At 30.8% G+C, this 21,842-nt stretch overlaps 1 protein-coding gene across 1 annotated transcript in view; it reads right to left on the bottom strand.

The window, feature by feature from the left end:
- The window catches only part of ano5b (anoctamin 5b), a 100,033-nt gene extending 78,419 nt beyond the window's left edge, over positions 1-21,614 (bottom strand). The window contains exon 1 of the mRNA XM_087794525.1: positions 21,599-21,614. The gene's annotated coding sequence lies outside the window, so the exon portion shown is untranslated. The remainder of the gene's footprint in view (positions 1-21,598) is intronic.
- Between the last annotated feature and the right edge of the window lie 228 nt (positions 21,615-21,842).

Raw genomic sequence — 21,842 nt, 5'->3', positions numbered from 1 at the left:
TATTCAGCTCATGATACGATTCACTATAGTCAGCTCATGATATGATTCAATATATTCATCTCATGATATGATTCACTATATTCACCTCATGATATGATTCACTATATTCACCTCATGATATGATTCACTATATTCAGCTCATGATACGATTCACTATATTCAGCTCATGATACGATTCAATATATTCAGCTCATGATACGATTCAATATATTCAGCTCATGATACGATTCAATATATTCAGCTCATGATACGATTCACTATATTCAGCTCATGATACGATTCAGCTCATGATACGATTCACTATATTCAGCTCATGATACGATTCAATATATTCAGCTCATGATAAGATTCAATATATTCAGCTCATGATATGATTCAATATATTCAGCTCATGATACGATTCAATATATTCAGCTCATGATACGATTCACTATATTCAGCTCATGATACGATTCACTATATTCAGCTCATGATACGATTCAATATATTCAGCTCATGATAAGATGCAATATATTCAGCTCATGATACGATTCAATATATTCAGCTCATGATAAGATGCAATATATTCAGCTCATGATACGATTCAATATATTCAGCTCATGATACGATTCAATATATTCAGCTCATGATATGATTCACTATATTCATCTCATGATATGATTCACTATATTCATCTCATGATATGATTCACTATATTCATCTCATGATATGATTCACTATATTCAGCTCATGATATGATTCACTATATTCAGCTCATGATATGATTCACTATATTCAGCTCATGATATGATTCACTATATTCAGCTCATGATATGATTCACTATATTCAGCTCATGATATGATTCACTATATTCAGCTCATGATATGATTCACTATATTCAGCTCATGATATGATTCACTATATTCAGCTCATGATATGATTCACTATATTCATCTCATGATATGATTCACTATATTCATCTCATGATATGATTCACTATATTCAGCTCATGATATGATTCACTATATTCAGCTCATGATATGATTCACTATATCCAGCTCATGATATGATTCACTATATCCAGCTCATGATATGGTTCACTATATTCAGCTCATGATATGGTTCACTATATTCAGCTCATGATATGATTCACTATATCCAGCTCATGATATGATTCACTATATTCAGCTCATGATATGGTTCACTATATTAATCTCATGATATGATTCACTATATTCAGCTCATGATATAATTCACTATATTCAGCTCATGATATGATTCACTATATTCAGCTCATGATATGGTTCACTATATTAATCTCATGATATGATTCACTATATTCAGCTCATGATATAATTCACTATATTCAGCTCATGATATGATTCACTATATTCAGCTCATGATATGATTCACTATATTCAGCTCATGATATGATTCACTATATTCAGCTCATGATATGGTTCACTATATTAATCTCATGATATGATTCACTATATTCAGCTCATGATATAATTCACTATATTCAGCTCATGATATGATTCACTATATTCAGCTCATGATATGATTCACTATATTCAGCTCATGATATGATTCACTATATTCAGCTCATGATATGATTCACTATATTCAGCACATGATATGATTCACTATATTCAGCTCATGATATGATTCACTATATTCAGCACATGATATGATTCACTATATTCAGCACATGATATGATTCACTATATTCAGCACATGATATGATTCACTATATTCAGCACATGATATGATTCACTATATTCAGCACATGATATGATTCACTATATTCAGCTCATGATATGATTCACTATATTCAGCTCATGATATGATTCACTATATTCAGCTCATGATATGATTCACTATATTCAGCTCATGATATGATTCACTATATTCATCTCATGATATGATTCACTATATTCAGCTCATGATATGATTCACTATATTCAGCTCATGATATGATTCACTATATTCAGCTCATGATATGATTCACTATATTCAGCTCATGATATGATTCACTATATTCAGCTCATGATATGATTCAATATATTCAGCTCATGATATGATTCAATATATTCAGCTCATGATATGATTCAATATATTCAGCTCATGATATGATTCAATATATTCAGCTCATGATATGATTCACTATATCCAGCTCATGATATGATTCACTATATTCAGCTCATGATATGATTCACTATATTCAGCTCATGATATGATTCACTATATTCAGCTCATGATATGATTCAATATATTCAGCTCATGATATGATTCACTATAGTCAGCTCATGATATGATTCACTATAGTCAGCTCATGATATGATTCACTATATTCATCTCATGATATGATTCACTATATTCAGCTCATGATATGATTCACTATATTCATCTCATGATATGATTCACTATATTCAGCTCATGATACGATTCACTATATTCAGCTCATGATACGATTCACTATAGTCAGCTCATGATATGATTCAATATATTCATCTCATGATATGATTCACTATATTCACCTCATGATATGATTCACTATATTCACCTCATGATATGATTCACTATATTCAGCTCATGATACGATTCACTATATTCAGCTCATGATACGATTCAATATATTCAGCTCATGATACGATTCAATATATTCAGCTCATGATACGATTCAATATATTCAGCTCATGATACGATTCACTATATTCAGCTCATGATACGATTCAGCTCATGATACGATTCACTATATTCAGCTCATGATACGATTCAATATATTCAGCTCATGATAAGATTCAATATATTCAGCTCATGATATGATTCAATATATTCAGCTCATGATACGATTCAATATATTCAGCTCATGATACGATTCACTATATTCAGCTCATGATACGATTCACTATATTCAGCTCATGATACGATTCAATATATTCAGCTCATGATAAGATGCAATATATTCAGCTCATGATACGATTCAATATATTCAGCTCATGATAAGATGCAATATATTCAGCTCATGATACGATTCAATATATTCAGCTCATGATACGATTCAATATATTCAGCTCATGATATGATTCACTATATTCATCTCATGATATGATTCACTATATTCATCTCATGATATGATTCACTATATTCAGCTCATGATATGATTCACTATATTCAGCTCATGATATGATTCACTATATTCAGCTCATGATATGATTCACTATATTCAGCTCATGATATGATTCACTATATTCAGCTCATGATATGATTCACTATATTCAGCTCATGATATGATTCACTATATTCAGCTCATGATATGATTCACTATATTCAGCTCATGATATGATTCACTATATTCATCTCATGATATGATTCACTATATTCATCTCATGATATGATTCACTATATTCAGCTCATGATATGATTCACTATATTCAGCTCATGATATGATTCACTATATCCAGCTCATGATATGATTCACTATATCCAGCTCATGATATGGTTCACTATATTCAGCTCATGATATGGTTCACTATATTCAGCTCATGATATGATTCACTATATCCAGCTCATGATATGATTCACTATATTCAGCTCATGATATGGTTCACTATATTAATCTCATGATATGATTCACTATATTCAGCTCATGATATAATTCACTATATTCAGCTCATGATATGATTCACTATATTCAGCTCATGATATGGTTCACTATATTAATCTCATGATATGATTCACTATATTCAGCTCATGATATAATTCACTATATTCAGCTCATGATATGATTCACTATATTCAGCTCATGATATGATTCACTATATTCAGCTCATGATATGATTCACTATATTCAGCTCATGATATGGTTCACTATATTAATCTCATGATATGATTCACTATATTCAGCTCATGATATAATTCACTATATTCAGCTCATGATATGATTCACTATATTCAGCTCATGATATGATTCACTATATTCAGCTCATGATATGATTCACTATATTCAGCTCATGATATAATTCACTATATTCAGCTCATGATATGATTCACTATATTCAGCTCATGATATGGTTCACTATATTAATCTCATGATATGATTCACTATATTCAGCTCATGATATGGTTCACTATATTAATCTCATGATATGATTCACTATATTAATCTCATGATATAATTCACTATATTCAGCTCATGATATGATTCACTATATTCAGCTCATGATATGATTCACTATATTCAGCTCATGATATAATTCACTATATTCAGCTCATGATATGATTCACTATATTCAGCTCATGATATGGTTCACTATATTCAGCTCATGATATGGTTCACTATATTCATCTCATGATATGATTCAATATATGGGGCGTCATAGCTCAGATGGTAGAGTGGTTGCCTGCAGTCCAAAAGGTTGCAGGTTCAATCCCAGCTCCAGACAAGCTTGTGTCGTTGTGTCCCTGAGCAAGACACTTTGCCCTGATTGCTCCTGAGGGCAGATTGGGCGCCGTGTGGTGCAGCCTACTCCCATCAGTATGTGTGAATGGCTGTCAAAGCGCTTTGTGACCCTGGTCTAGAAAGGCGCTATATAAATAGAGATTATTATTATTATTATTATTATATATTCATCTCATGATATGGTTCACTATATTAATCTCATGATATGGTTCAATATATTCATCTCATGATATGATTCACTATATTCAGCTCATGATATGGTTCAATATATTCATCTCATGATATGATTCACTATATTCAGCTCATGATATGGTTCACTATATTCATCTCATGATATGGTTCAATATATTCATCTCATGATATGATTCACTTTATTCAGCTCATGATACGATTCAATATATTAAGTGCATGATGATTCAATATATTCAGCCAATGATACGATTCTTAGACAACATAAGAAAGAGGACATACATTCAACCCATCAATTAATACACATATAGGGAAGTAATTTAGAATATGTCTTCAATACCTCCTTTGACCTCTGAAACCAAAGGTCAACCTTGAAATTTTGAAGTTTAAAACAAACCTTTTGTCACAAAATCTGGTATATGGTAAATAATCAAATAAAATAATGAAATAAAATATGAGATTAATAATTCGTCCCTGCCTATCAGAACTCTTCATGATCTACTAACAACGCCATCTGATAAGGGGAGGCACAGACTTCTGTACAATTGCAGATATGATAATATGGTTACGTAATGAGCGGATACAATGAATACAACAGTACCCACAGATCACTACATGTGCAGAAAATACAGCGACAGACATTAAAAGAGATATTATTATTGACTTCCATTTACCAAACCATCTATCCATCATATCACTCAACCAATTGTCAATGCCTGAGTGTTCTTTGTGTTAATTTGAGAGCGCTTTAAGACCATCAATAGCTTTGGTCAAGCTACCATCTGGGGCGGTGTTATTCGGAATGAACGTACAACATACATCACCAAACATTGCGCACATCCCTCCTTTCTCTGCAAGTATCATGTCTATAGCAATCCGATTTTGAAACGTCATATGTGAAGTGATAGATAGTTGTTCATGCACTACGATACCCAGGTCTCTAGTGTAATTTGCCAGTCTCTTAATACCTGGTTGCAGTAATTTTTTGTCAACTTTTCCCATATGTATCCTTGCTGGATAATATCGAGCTATACAAGTGTAATTTATTGTCGAAGTAGGATTGAGGTGGAGTGGCATTTTGGGTTGTAACAGAATAAATCTGATTAAGCATTTCACAGTGGAAACTGGCAGTGGTTTTGAATGAATAGTTTTCTTTCGCTTACAATATAAGATACTTCAACTATGTTCAATCAGTTTGCAGTTATAACCATAACTTCTACACAATATTTTCTTACCACAAACCTTTAAACAAACTCTGTAATCGAAAAAGGAACAGGCTGAAGCCCAGACTTATTTTCCTATCCTATGTAATCCATGAAATAAACCCAAAATATCAATTATATAGAGCAGAAAAAACAAAAACAAAATCATTTCACATTTCAGTCATTTCACCTTGTAATCCTTAGGTATATTACATTTCAATGTTTTTACCCTTTCATTTTTATTTTTTAAATGTATTTTATTTTTAAACTGACCAGTGTTCTACAAAACTATGTCACAAAGCCTCTTTCATTATTTTACTTACAGAAATGAAACCAACTATATTTAACATTAGTTCTCAATTCTTAGCTCAAAATAATGCTTCTAATGTTTTTATATGTAAAATGTCAACTCATTTTTAAAATGCCAGACTTTTAAATTTATTTATTAGTAGTTTTGCTAATGGGAAGCTTTGTGAATTATTCTCTCTCTCTGTGAACTCTTTTCTGGAGTTTTTAATCATAGGGACTATGTAGTTCTACATGTATTTCCCCAAACCTCAACACAATTTGATATATGGCCTTATAAGTGAGAAGTATAATATGCAAAGACAATTATTGTTTTACAAATCCCCTACTTTGTAGATAATACAATTCAATTTTGCTCATTTCTTTTTCCTTTTTTTTAAATACTGTGGCTTCCAACTAAATTCATGCTCACAAATGACTCCCAAGAACATCGTCTCATACAATCTTTAAATTTTTACAGACACCCTGTGTGTCTGTTTCTCACTTTTGGAAGTATTCAAAAACTATTTAACTGGTGAATTTGATATGGATCATACACCCTCCTTTCGCTGAACAATACCAATTGTTATAGTGAAATCTTAATAACATCTTTAAATCTATTAGTTCAAAACCAACCAAGATTTTATCACTTCGATTATTCATTCACTTCTGGTTGGTAAAGTCTCAACATTACTAGAAAACACAAATTAACAAGTTTCCTCTTTCATCTTCAAAGTAGATCTGAGATTGTTCTGTCGTCAAGCCTGTCACTCCAAACCAGTCAGCGTATCAAGTCATTTACATCCAGAATATGATGTAGAAATACTTATCCTAAAAATGATCCCAATTCAATGGTACTACATTTTCAACCATATATCTTCTTCCTCTCCTTTTAACCCTTTTTTTTCCTTTCCAAAAGTAGCAGATAAAAGGATAGTTTACTTCCCGTTTTTTATACTATTCCATTTCACTTAAACTTCCTAACCCTCTACATCACACCGTCTCACAGTTATGACTTTTCAGAATCTCTTCTACTAGAGAAGTATACTTCCCAATCAAAAATAAAAAATCTCAAAATCTTAGGTCTACAGAGAATTCCCCCTTTTTTTTTTTTTTTTTATTTATTTATGTATTTATTTTAAATCAGAGCTTTCAATGCTTTCAATTAACGGACAAGAAAATGACAAGAAAACAATATCATGCAAGAAAAGGAGGATTTTCTTCAGTTTGCAAACATCCTCATGGGATCAGTCAATGTATTGGATTTGGCCTGTTTCGCAAAACATGACCCATGAGTGGCTTTGTCGTGTCATCAGACAGGGATCTGACAAACTTTCTCTTCCACCTCAGCTCACCAGCATCACCTGCATGGTCCCATCAGTGAGAAATCTTCTCACGGGACTTAGGTCAAGTAATCGTGACTGTGCCTGTCTTAGGTTGTCCCATGGTTTTAGTCAGGATCTTACCCGTCATCAGCGAACCAGCCTTCCATACTCTCCTGAATCAGGCTGCTTCATAGGGCGAGAGGGGTAACTTTAGAGGGGAGAGAAGCGACTTTGCCTTTTTCTTAAACCAAACATTTGTTGTGATGACTGTCGGACCCCAGAAAAATGTTTGAAAAAGTAATGGTCATTTTCTGATGTTTCACTGTGACCCATAGTACTTTGATTGTTTGATAGAAAATTCCATCTCCATAAAAGAAAAGCTCTTCGAAAAAGTGTAATTAGATAGACACTATGTCGATTTTAATCTTAATCACTATCTATTAGTAATCAAATGCTGAAAATTGTGTGAAAAGTCACAGAGTGGAAGGAGTGTGTTAGTAGGGCAGGAACAGAGCTCAGAGTCCAACCCCAAGTAGTGAACGATCCCACAAATAGAGCTCCTCCCCCTAGAGGTTCAGTGTAATTTCATGTCATGGACAAGAAAACACTCACGAGTGGAGCAGAACTTGCTTTGAATTATAAAAATGATCTTAAAAACCTAAAAAATACTTAATTTAAACAATCCTAGATGTTGAAACAGCTGACACAGTCCCAGAGTTAACAAACAAGCCACAGAGAACAATCTCAGTCAGAGTCGAAACTTTACAACAAGGACTAACTTTAGCTCACAATTTAAACGAGTCACAATTACTCTTATCAGCCAAGACAAATACTTCCATAGTCCAACCATATGAGTCAAGCAACATAAATTCACAGAAAAACTATAAAACCAACTAGATTTAAAAACTAGTAGTTCGAAGTTCTTCGACCAATACAGTATCATTTTTCCAACATAGACAAATTAATTTCAAATTAAAACTCATCAACTCAAACAACAAATTCTTCTTCCTTATGGAATTAGCCTCAATAACGTCTATCACACTTAAAAATGAAAAATTGGTTTCCTAAGATTTTACCTCATGATACAATGTGGGTAGTATTTTTAAGATTTTAAACTAAGATTTACAAAAAGTAAACTAAAATTCCCAGTATGGAGGGATGCCTGTTGCTGCACAGTGTCCTTTTGACCGTACCATCCCCCCTGTTAAGACATGTGTTATACCTTGACAGAACTCTGTCCAACAATGAGCCTGTTCAATAATGGAACTGGTTTTACTTTAATATGTTCAAATTCATTTTCATCTTTAACAGTTAGTTTAATCTTAGCTGCGTCATTATTAATCAGATGTGTAGTTATTGTAGCTTAAAACACTTTCCTGTATCAGTCACTTATGCTCACTTAATTCATGTCAGGTACTGACCACTGCACAATTCTAAAAGCGACTATGTTCATGATGGTTTTGTTGTTGAATCAGTAATTTCACATTCAATCTGTATTTAACTTGTGGTAGCACCATTCACTGATACTAAACAATCTTTAATTTGACTTTTTCTATTTTGAAGTTTGTTTCTTGTCACTGACAACCCATCAATGAATACACATTTAGGGAAGTAAATTAGAATATGTCTTCAATATTCAGCTCATGATATGATTCAATATATTCATCTCATAATACAATGCAATATATTCAGCTCATGATACAATGCAATATATTCAGCTCATGATATGATTCAATATATTCGGCTCATGATACGATTCAATATATTCAGTTCATGATATGATTCAATATATTCAGCTCATGATACGATTCAATATATTCATCTCATAATATGATTCAATATATTCAGTTCATGATATGATTCAATATATTCAGTTCATGATATGATTCAATATATTCAGCTCATGATATGATTCACTATATTCAGCTCATGATATGATTCAATATATTCAGCTCATAATATGATTCAATATATTCAGCTCATGATATGATTCAATATATTCAGTTCATGATATGATTCAATATGTTCATCTCATGATATGAATCAATATATTCAGCTCATGATATGATTCTATATATTTAGCTCATAATATGATTCAATATATTCAGTTCATGATATGATTCAATATATTCAGCTCATGATATGATTCAATATATTCAGCTCATGATATGATTCAATATATTCAGTTCATGATATGATTCAATATATTCAGCTCATGATATGATTCAATATATTCAGTTCATGATATGATTCAATATATTCAGCTCATGATATGATTCTATATATTCAGCTCATAATATGATTCAATATATTCAGCTCATGATACGATTCAATATATTCATCTCATAATATGATTCAATATATTCAGTTCATGATATGATTCAATATATTCAGTTCATGATATGATTCAATATATTCAGCTCATGATATGATTCACTATATTCAGCTCATGATATGATTCAATATATTCAGCTCATGATATGATTCAATATATTCAGCTCATGATATGATTCAATATATTCAGTTCATGATATGATTCAATATATTCAGCTCATGATATGATTCAATATATTCAGCTCATGATATGATTCAATATATTCAGTTCATGATATGATTCAATATATTCATCTCATGATATGAATCAATATATTCAGCTCATGATATGATTCTATATATTTAGCTCATAATATGATTCAATATATTCAGTTCATGATATGATTCAATATATTCAGCTCATGATATGATTCAATATATTCAGCTCATGATATGATTCAATATATTCAGTTCATGATATGATTCAATATATTCAGCTCATGACATGATTCAAAATATTCAGTTCATGATATGATTCAATATATTCAGCTCATGATATGATTCTATATATTCAGCTCATAATATGATTCAATATATTCAGTTCATGATATGATTCAATATATTCAGCTCATGATACAATGCAATATATTCGGCTCATGATATGATTCAATATATTCAGCTCATGATATGATTCAATATATTCAGCTCATGATACAATGCAATATATTCGGCTCATGATATGATTCAATATATTCAGCTCATGATATGATTCAATATATTCAGCTCATGATACGATGCAATATATTCAGCTCATGATATGATTCAATATATTCAGCTCATGATACAATGCAATATATTCAGCTCATGATACAATGCAATATATTCGGCTCATGATATGATTCAATATATTCAGTTCATGATATGATTCAATATATTCATCTCATAATATGATTCAATATATTCATCTCATGATACGAATCAATATATTCAGCTCATGATATGATTCAATATATTCATCTCATAATATGATTCAATATATTCATCTCATGATATGATTCTATATATTCAGCTCATGATATGATTCAATATATTCATCTCATTATATGAATCAATATATTCAGCTCATGATATGATTCAATATATTCAGTTCATGATATGATTCAATATATTCAGCTCATGATATGATTCAATATATTCAGCTCATGATACAATGCAATATATTCGGCTCATGATATGATTCAATATATTCAGCTCATGATATGATTCAATATATTCAGCTCATGATACAATGCAATATATTCGGCTCATGATATGATTCAATATATTCAGCTCATGATATGATTCAATATATTCAGCTCATGATACAATGCAATATATTCAGCTCATGATACGATGCAATATATTCAGCTCATGATATGATTCAATATATTCAGCTCATGATACAATGCAATATATTCAGCTCATGATACAATGCAATATATTCGGCTCATGATATGATTCAATATATTCAGTTCATGATATGATTCAATATATTCAGCTCATGACATGATTCAATATATTCAGCTCATGATATGATTCAATATATTCAGCTCATAATAAGATTCAATATATTCAGCTCATGATATGATTCAATATATTCAGCTCATAATAAGATTCAATATATTCAGCTCATGATATGATTCAATATATTCAGCTCATAATAAGATTCAATATATTCAGCTCATGACATGATTCAATATATTCAGCTCATGATATGATTCAATATATTCAGCTCATAATAAGATTCAATATATTCAGCTCATGATATGATTCACTATATTCAGCTCATGATATGATTCAATATATTCAGCTCATAATAAGATTCAATATATTCAGCTCATGATATGATTCACTATATTCAGCTCATGATATGATTCAATATATTCAGCTCATAATAAGATTCAATATATTCAGCTCATGATATGATTCACTATATTCAGCTCATGATATGATTCAATATATTCAGCTCATAATAAGATTCAATATATTCAGCTCATGATATGATTCACTATATTCAGCTCATGATATGATTCACTATATTCAGCTCATGATTTGATTCACTATATTCAGCTCATAATAAGATTCAATATATTCAGCTCATGATATGATTCACTATATTCAGCTCATGATATGGTTCACTATATTCAGCTCATGATTTGATTCACTATATTCAGCTCATGATTTGATTCACTATATTCAGCTCATAATAAGATTCAATATATTCAGCTCATAATAAGATTCAATATATTCAGCTCATGATATGATTCACTATATTCAGCTCATGATTTGATTCACTATATTCAGCTCATGATTTGATTCACTATATTCAGCTCATGATTTGATTCACTATATTCAGCTCATGATATGATTCACTATATTCAGCTCATGATTTGATTCACTATATTCAGCTCATGATTTGATTCACTATATTCAGCTCATGATATGATTCACTATATTCAGCTCATGATTTGATTCACTATATTCAGCTCATGATTTGATTCACTATATTCAGCTCATGATTTGATTCACTATATTCAGCTCATGATATGATTCACTATATTCAGCTCATGATTTGATTCACTATATTCAGCTCATGATTTGATTCACTATATTCAGCTCATGATTTGATTCACTATATTCAGCTCATGATTTGATTCACTATATTCAGCTCATGATATGATTCACTATATTCAGCTCATGATTTGATTCACTATATTCAGCTCATGATATGATTCACTATATTCAACTCATGATATGATTCACTATATTCAGCTTATGATATGATTCAATATATTCAGCTCAAGAAACGATTCAATATATTCAGTTCATGATATGATTCACTATATTCAGCTCATGATATGATTCACTATATTCAGCTCATGATATGATTCAATATATTCAGCTCGTGATATGATTCAATATATTCAGTTCATGATATGATTCACTATATTCAGCTCATGATATGATTCAATATATTCAGCTCATGATATGATTCACTATATTCAGCTCATGATATGATTCAATATATTCAGCTCATGATATGATTCACTATATTCAGCTCATGATATGATTCAATATATTCAGTTCATGATATGATTCAATATATTCAGCTCATGATATGATTCAATATATTCAGCTCATGATATGATTCAATATATTCAGTTCATGATATGATTCAATATATTCAGCTCATGATATGATTCAATATATTCAGTTCATGATATGATTCAATATATTCACCTCATGATATGATTCACTATATTCAGCTCATGATATGATTCAATATATTCAGCTCATGATATGATTCACTATATTCAGCTCATGATATGATTCAATATATTCAGCTCATGATATGATTCAATATATTCACTTCGTGATATGATTCAATATATTCAGTTCATGATATGATTCACTATATTCAGCTCATAATAAGATTCACTATATTCAGCTCATGATACGATTCAATATATTCAGTTCATGATATGATTCACTATATTCAGCTCATGATATGATTCAATATATTCAGCTCATGATATGATTCAATATATTCAGCTCATGATATGATTCACTATATTCAGCTCATAATAAGATTCACTATATTCAGCTCATGATATGATTCAATATATTCAGCTCGTGATATGATTCAATATATTCAGTTCATGATATGATTCAATATATTCAGCTCATGATATGATTCAATATATTCAGTTCATGATATGATTCAATATATTCAGCTCATGATATGATTCAATATATTCAGCTCATAATAAGATTCACTATATTAAGCTCATGATACGATTCAATATATTCACTTCGTGATATGATTCAATATATTCAGCTCATGATACGATTCAATATATTCACTTCGTGATATGATTCAATATATTCAGCTCATGATACGATTCAATATATTCAGCTCATGATATGATTCAATATATTCAGCTCATGATACGATTCAATATATTCAGCTCTTGATACGATTCAATATATTCAGCTCATGATATGATTCAATATATTCAGTTCATGATATGATTCACTATATTCAGCTCATGATACAATGCAATATATTCAGCTCATGATATGATTCACTATATTCAGCTCATGATACAATGCAATATATTCGTCTCATGATATGATTCAATATATTCGGCTCATGATATGATGCAATATATTCGGCTCATGATATGATGCACTATATTCAGCTCATGATACAATGCAATATATTCAGCTCATGATATGATTCAATATATTCGGCTCATGATATGATTCAATATATTCGGCTCATGATATGATTCAATATATTCAGTTCATGATATGATTCAATATATTCAGCTCATGATACAATGCAATATATTCGTCTCATGATAAGATTCAATATATTCAGCTCATGATACGATTCAATATATTCAGCTCATGATATGATTCAATATATTCGGCTCATGATATGATTCAATATATTCAGCTCATGATATGATTCAATATATTCGGCTCATGATATGATTCAATATATTCAGTTCATGATATGATTCAATATATTCAGTTCATGATATGATTCAATATATTCAGTTCATGATATGATTCAATATATTCAGCTCATGATATGATTCAATATATTCAGCTCATGATATGATTCACTATATTCAGCTCATGATATGATTCAATATATTCAGTTCATGATATGATTCAATATATTCAGCTCATGATATGATTCAATATATTCAGCTCATGATATGATTCACTATATTCAGCTCATGATATGATTCAATATATTCAGTTCATGATATGATTCAATATATTCAGTTCATGATATGATTCAATATATTCAGTTCATGATATGATTCAATATATTCAGTTCATGATATGATTCAATATATTCAGCTCATGATATGATTCACTATATTCAGTTCATGATATGATTCAATATATTCAGTTCATGATATGATTCAATATATTCAGTTCATGATATGATTCAATATATTCAGCTCATGATATGATTCAATATATTCAGCTCATGATATGATTCAATATATTCAGCTCATGATATGATTCACTATATTCAGCTCATGATATGATTCAATATATTCAGTTCATGATATGATTCAATATATTCAGTTCATGATATGATTCAATATATTCAGTTCATGATATGATTCAATATATTCAGCTCATGATATGATTCAATATATTCAGCTCATGATATGATTCAATATATTCAGCTCATGATATGATTCAATATATTCAGCTCATGATATGATTCAATATATTCAGCTCATGATATGATTCACTATATTCAGCTCATGATATGATTCAATATATTCAGCTCATGATATGATTCACTATATTCAGCTCATGATATGATTCACTATATTCAGCTCATGATATGATTCAATATATTCAGCTCATGATATGATTCACTATATTCAGCTCATGATATGATTCACTATATTCAGCTCATGATATGATTCACTATATTCAGCTCATGATATGATTCACTATAATCAGCTCATGATATGATTCACTATATTCAGCTCATGATATGATTCACTATATTCAGCTCATGATATGATTCACTATATTCAGCTCATGATATGATTCACTATTTTCAGCTCATAATAAGATTCAATATATTCAGCTCATGATATGATTCAATATATTCAGCTCATGATATGATTCACTATATTCAGCTCATAATAAGATTCAATATATTCATCTCATGATATGATTCAATATATTCAGCTCATGATATGATTCAATATATTCAGCTCATGATATGATTCACTATATTCAGCTCATGATATGATTCACTATATTCAGCTCATGATATGATTCACTATATTCAGCTCATGATATTATTCACTATATTCAGCTCATGATATGATTCAATATATTCAGCTCATGATATGATTCACTATATTCAGCTCATATTATGATTCACTATATTCAGCTCATGATATGATTCAATATATTCAGCTCATGATATGATTCAATATATTCAGCTCATGATATGATTCAATATATTCAGCTCATGATATGATTCACTATATTCAGCTCATGATATGATTCACTATATTCAGCTCATGATATGATTCACTATATTCAGCTCATGATATGATTCAATATATTCAGCTCATGATATGATTCACTATATTCAGCTCATATTATGATTCACTATATTCAGCTCATGATATGATTCACTATATTCAGCTCATATTATGATTCACTATATTCAGCTCATGATATGATTCACTATATTCAGCTCATGATATTATTCAATATATTCAGCTCATGATATGATTCAATATATTCAGCTCATGATATGATTCACTATATTCAGCTCATGATATGAATAACTATATTCAGCTCATGATATGATTCAATATATTCAGCTCATGATATGATTCACTATATTCAGCTCATGATATGATTCACTATATTCAGCTCATGATATGATTCAATATATTCAGCTCATGATACGATTCACTATATTCAGCTCATAATAAGATTCACTATATTCAGCTCATGATATGATTCAATATATTCAGCTCATAATAAGATTCACTATATTCAGCTCATGATAAGATTCACTATATATTCAGCTCATGATATGATTCACTATATTCAGCTCATGATATGATTCAATATATTCAGCTCATGATATGATTCACTATATTCAGCTCATGATATGATTCAATATATTCAGCTCATGATATGATTCACTATATTCAGCTCATGATATGATTCACTATATTCAGCTCATGATATGATTCAATATATTCAGCTCATGATACGATTCACTATATTCAGCTCATAATAAGATTCACTATATTCAGCTCATGATATGATTCAATATATTCAGCTCATAATAAGATTCACTATATTCAGCTCATGATATGATTCAATATATTCATCTCATGATATGATTCAATATATTCATCTCATGATATGATTCAATATATTCATCTCATGATATGATTCAATATATTCATCTCATGATATGATTCAATATATTCATCTCATGATATGATTCACTATATTCAGCTCATGATATGATTCACTATATTCATCTCATGATATGATTCAATATATTCAGCTCATGATATGATTCAATATATTCAGCTCATGATATGATTCAATATATTCAGCTCATGATATGATTCAATATATTCAGCTCATGACATGATTCAATATATTCAGCTCATGATATGATTCAATATATTCAGCTCATGATATGATTCAATATATTCAGCTCATGATATGATTCAATATATTCAGCTCATGACATGATTCAATATATTCAGCTCATGATATGATTCAATATATTCAGCTCATGATATGATTCAATATATTCAGCTCATGACATGATTCAATATATTCAGCTCATGATATGATTCAATATATTCAGCTCATGATACGATGCAATATATTCGGCTCATGATACGATGCAATATATTCAGCTCATGATACGATTCAATATATTCGGCTCATGATACGATTCAATATATTCAGCTCATGATATGATTCAATATATTCAGCTCATGATATGATTCACTATATTCAGCTCATAATAAGATTCAATATATTCGGCTCATGATATGATTCAATATATTCAGCTCATGATATGATTCAATATATTCGGCTCATGATATGATTCAATATATTCGGCTCATGATATGATTCAATATATTCGGCTCATGATATGATTCAATATATTCGGCTCATGATATGATTCAATATATTCGGCTCATGATATGATTCAATATATTCGGCTCATGATATGATTCAATATATTCAGCTCATGATATGATTCAATATATTCAGCTCATGATATGATTCACTATATTCAGCTCATGATATGATTCAATATATTCAGCTCATGATATGATTCACTATATTCAGCTCATGATATGATTCACTATATTCAGCTCATGATACGATTCAATATATTCAGCTCATGATATGATTCAATATATTCAGCTCATGATATGATTCAATATATTCAGCTCATGATATGATTCACTATATTCAGCTCATGATATGATTCAATATATTCAGCTCATGATATGATTCACTATATTCAGCTCATGATATGATTCAATATATTCAGCTCATGATATGATTCACTATATTCAGCTCATGATATGATTCAATATATTCAGCTCATGATATGATTCAATATATTCAGCTCATGATATGATTCAATATATTCAACTCATGATATGATTCAATATATTCAGCTCATGATATGATTCACTATATTCAGCTCATGATATGATTCACTATATTCAGCTCATGATACGATTCAATATATTCAGCTCATGATACGATTCAATATATTCAGCTCATGATATGATTCAATATATTCAGCTCATGATATGATTCAATATATTCATCTCATGATATGATTCACTATATTCAGCTCATGATATGATTCAATATATTCAGCTCATGATATGATTCAATATATTCAGCTCATGATATGATTCAATATATTCAGCTCATGATATGATTCAATATATTCAGCTCATGATATGATTCAATATATTCAGCTCATGATATGATTCACTATATTCAGCTCATGATATGATTCAATATATTCAGCTCATGATACGATTCAATATATTCAGCTCATGATATGATTCAATATATTCAGCTCATGATATGATTCAATATATTCGGCTCATCATACGATTCAATATATTCAGCTCATGATATGATTCAATATATTCAGCTCATGATACGATTCAATATATTCAGCTCATGATATGATTCAATATATTCAGCTCATGATATGATTCAATATATTCATCTCACGTCATGATTCGATTCATTATATTCAGCTCATGATACGATATATTCAGGTCACTATACGATTCACTATGATGTATTCAGCTAGTTAAAAGGTGTTATGATATTACAGTCAACACTTTCTCACTCCCAATAAGTCCACAGTAGTGTTCACTAAGATTCCACACGGTACATTCATCTCATGTGATGATTAGATTCAATGTACTCAGCTTGTGGAGTTTTCTTAAAACTATGCATTTCCCAAATAGCTAATTTCATATCAACTTCATTCTTACATCCATGTCCTCATTGTCTGAGTGAAAGTTCATGTGTCACTCATGATATACTTCAGTTGAAATAGAAATGTAGAGGATTATACACGCTATCAGGAACATTGTCACATGTGTCATGTGTCATGTCAGCAAAATACCTGCTTAACACGCCTCAACATAGGTCATGTGTCGGTGTATTGACAGAGATTGTTGTTCTGCTTACTAACACAATATTATATCAGGCACAAGTCAACAATTGACTTTGCATTCTGTACATGTTTGACATTTGTATTCTTACAGACGCTGTAAACTGCCACAGCTTCTCAAATATTTGTGGAATAAGGAGGTCTAATAAACAGCTTGTCTTGTTTAGCAAGATCGAACTTCTCACTGACATTTACAGTATTGAATCCAAACTGTCAAGAGATGGTCTTCACCACATGCGACAGACCATGTGTTACAAAAATATATGTAATATATACAATTATCTTCTAGCAACCAACGCTAAGCCCAGACTTTCCTCTCCCCAGACATCATCCAGCTCTTGTTCGAGAAATACCAAGTCTGATCATGACTATAGCTTGTTCACGACTCACACTCACACAGCGATGGGAGTAGGCTGCGAGGCAGCGCGTCATCTCACCATCAGGAACAGTCAGGGTTAGGTCTCTTGCTCAGGGATAAAATGAATAAATGGGAACTGGGATTTAAGCTCCAACATCTTATCTGCAAGCGACCCACTTTACCGTCTTAGCTTTGTATCATCTCTAGGGAGGCCTCCTTAGAAGACAGACACACCTCAACTGACTCTCCTCGATGAGGAGTAGAAGTGGTTTCTACTTTGATACTCTACTTAATGATGTTATCTCTAGAGAGATCATCTATCACGAGATGAAAGCAGGGACATAGAAAAATATGAGTACAACGGTGCGTAAGTGCAGACAGTATAATGGCTTGTTTCTTTGACATTTACAGTAAGAACTAGCTCTAGTTTGAAAAAAAAATATTGTATTTGTAATTAGATTAGATTAGATTAAACAAACCCTCTGGTGTATCTGTACGTTTAAAAGGTCATGATAAAATGTGAAAGACTATTGGGTTGTTTTTATTTATTTTGGGTCAGTGAACTTCAAATAAAACTGAACACACTTTGAATTGCAACCTGAAACTCAAATAATAAATAAAATGTTAGGTCTAGAGGTTTTACAGAGGAACAATGAAAAGTACAAGGGTGATCATGAAAAAAAAACTATTAATTTCTTAAAATGATTGAGTTGAATATTGATTAGTTACTGTGTACTTGAAGTTTTGCTTTCTCTTATCAACCTTGTGAACTTTGCTGTAAAATAATATACTTATAAAGACCTTTCTTTTATCTTACTCTATGAAATATATTTAACTACAAGTTTCTTGGATAAAATGTGATTCGCAATACTTTTTGTATGTCTTTTACCTTTACTCACATGTATTGTCCATTTTGATGTCTTAATTCTGATTATTCAAGTATTGGAATCCACAGATTTCTTTAAAACATTCTTTGGCTACGACAGGTCTGCATTGGTTTCGGATCTTAAGGTTATATAACAACCATTATAAAAAAATGTATGTTGAGCAGAATATATGGGCATATTAGTTTTTTTTCATAGAAAATATAATAATGATTATAAAATATTGATTTATTATTTAAAAGTAGGCCTGAAAGATAAACTTAGTTTTTAATTTATTACAAGTTAATGCTTTCCCAAGAGAATTGAATAATAATATTGATAATAAAAGGAAACTTAGCATTTGAGGGTCAACATTTCCCTTTTGAAGGTTTACTTTGTCATTCTTTGTTCACCATGTTCACTCCTAACACAGATTTCTTGGAGGATTCATAATTGATCAAAGCAGCTTCTCTCAGGGTTGTGGCCTGAGGTAAGGTAAGGTAAGGTAAGGTAAGGTAAAAAAGGTGAGGTAGACGCTTTGGGACTTTTCCCCCCCTAATGTTCCTGAATAATACCGTACTTCATGTGAACCTGTTCATGTTGGACTGAAACTCATCTGTTTAAAAAAACAGAACCCGGTAAGTGCTAATTCTTTATCAGCGTCTTCAGATTAAATGTTCAGTTATGTGTACAGACATATTTCAGTTCAGTTCATTTGTAACATTGACTAATCAAACCCATCCTGTATTTATTCCTGTTCTATGCTGTGGTGTGTTGGGGCGGAAATGTGTCCAAGAGGAGTGTCAACAGGTTGGACAGATTGATCAGAAAGGCTGGCTCTGTGGTTGGCATGAAGCTGGACTCACTGGTGACAGTTGCTGAGAGGAGATCATTGAACAAACTACTGTCCATCATGGATGATGACAGTCATCCTCTCAACACTGTCATCAGTGAGCAGAGAAGCAGAATGAGTGCACGAATGCTCCTACCCAGGTGCAACACTAATAGATTCAAGGATTCATTCATTCCTCGGGCTATTAGATTGTACAATTCTGAGTTCGGTGGCAGGAGTGGAGTGAGAGTATCTGGATGTTCTGTTCTACGTTAGTCTTTGTATCCTTTGTCTTTGTTGTTTTTCTTTGATCTATGTTCTTTGTCTTTATCTTTAGAATTAGATTGTGTAATTGTGTTCTTTCTCTTTATTTCTATTGTTCTTATTTTATTTTGATTATTTTTTTTATTTTTTTATAAAAAATTGCTGTATGTATTGGCTACAGGAAAAAAAAACAATTTCAATAAAGATCAATAAAGTTTTACCTTACCTTATCTTCCTTCTGAAAACCTTTGTTACTTCCAGGCCTTTGGTCATTCAAGTGGCTTCAGCAGATCATGTCTGAATCAGGAATTAATAAATTGTTTCAAGACTTAAGTAAAACATGTAAATCGTAAAACGTTTTAATATATTTCCCCAAGTTACCGATAAAAAAATAGGAAGCACAATATATATATATATATATATATATATATATATATATCCTATTATATATATGTATATATATAC

The sequence above is a fragment of the Callionymus lyra genome, chromosome 6 (assembly GCF_982586985.1).
Source record: "Callionymus lyra chromosome 6, fCalLyr1.hap1.1, whole genome shotgun sequence".
In the NCBI taxonomy this organism is placed as follows: domain Eukaryota; kingdom Metazoa; phylum Chordata; class Actinopteri; order Syngnathiformes; family Callionymidae; genus Callionymus; species Callionymus lyra.
The sequence above is the reverse complement of the archived record's forward strand: the minus strand, read 5'-3'. Positions and strand labels throughout refer to the sequence as shown.